Raw genomic sequence first — 1,334 nt, 5'->3', positions numbered from 1 at the left:
GGGCAGGGTAGCTTCGACCACCTGAATAGTTTGACAACCTATCACCTATAGTTGATTCCTTTATTCCCTTTTCCCAATGCCATACACACGCCTTTCAATCCATTTTCTCACTCTCTATGTGCTAAATAGAAAGGTCTTTTATAAAGATTCACTATTTTTTTCGATTCGATATTTTTAACTTAAAATGAAACTATGGAGACAAATATCTATACTCCTGTTTATCCGCACTTGAGAAACCACTTGCCATTATATATTGGCTAATGCTCCTCAACTTTTACAATACTGTCAAGTGAGGTCGAACAAGAGTATATAATGAGCATTTTTATTTATTTCTTGGAAAAACTGAAAAAGTACATTGGTTTGAACGTTCTTCAAACGAAAGGGACGTGATCCTTCTTTATATCCTGTGAACACCTGACGTGAAATGATTTGGTTATCCCGATCTAATTCCTTATATCGTGTGATAATTGCGAAGTGTTTCGAACATACTTCTTTCTGAAATGAAATGACTCGTTAATCGCTTTACAATTACCTTTGCCATGTGTAATTGGCGAGTTGTTCTGGGTACAAGTGGCGATTAAATAATGTTATAATCACTGCAGTAACCATAATAGTGAGTAGCCCCTCGACGAGACTGAATTCTATCTCCATTTCTTCGGTGACCACATTCCAATGCACCTAAACATTTCTTTTATCTCCTTTTAAAATAATGAACGAATGAACTTGTATTCAAGGTAGAAATGTCAGAACCGGCCGATATTATGGGTGTGTTTGGGAAGCACTAGCCACCCGGAATTTCACTTTAAAGCAGAGTTGATACTAAGAAAAGAGTAGGAAAACCTCAATTACCCTCCCGAAATTAACACCATCCGCCAAGACTGAGAAATGGTATACATTCATGGATCTGGAGGGAATTCTTAGAACCCAAACAAAAATAAAACCACATTTCTGGTTTACAGACCCCTTTACCTACAAACTATAGAAAATTTCGGAATATAAATACTGAGTAACCAACCCACAAGGGAGAGGCGGCCATTGGGGTATTCTCCCTCGCGCCAAGAAGAGACGTCAGAAAGAGCCCGAGTTCACTGCTCGCGGGAGGCTAGCCAACTCGCACTGAATATAGCGGGGTTTCTTGGCGCCAAGGAGGATACCGCAATGGTACCGTATTTAATTTCCGAAATGGTCTATACGGTAGGTAGCAAGGCGGATTTATAAGAGAGGAGGTTCAGAGTCAGACAAAATGCACGTAGTCCGCAGTTCATAAAATTACACTGTGGCGTTCCCCAGTTACCATGATTACCACGACCCCCTCACGGCAAGAGAGCGTACGT

At 40.5% G+C, this 1,334-nt stretch overlaps 1 long non-coding RNA gene across 1 annotated transcript; it reads right to left on the bottom strand.

The window, feature by feature from the left end:
• Window positions 1-308: 308 nt before the first annotated feature.
• Window positions 309-1,052, bottom strand: LOC149707826 (uncharacterized). Its single transcript, XR_016380583.1, has 2 exons — window positions 895-1,052; window positions 309-819 (listed from the first exon to the last, which is right to left on the bottom strand). It is a non-coding gene; the product is annotated as an uncharacterized LOC149707826 (long non-coding RNA).
• Between the last annotated feature and the right edge of the window lie 282 nt (window positions 1,053-1,334).

This window comes from Phalangium opilio, unplaced genomic scaffold (assembly GCF_054372755.1).
Source record: "Phalangium opilio isolate 3A_F unplaced genomic scaffold, DU_Popi_V2 ptg000013l_1, whole genome shotgun sequence".
Taxonomy (NCBI): Eukaryota; Metazoa; Arthropoda; class Arachnida; order Opiliones; family Phalangiidae; genus Phalangium; species Phalangium opilio.
Note: the sequence above shows the minus strand (reverse complement) of the source record. Positions and strands in the feature narration are given on the sequence as shown.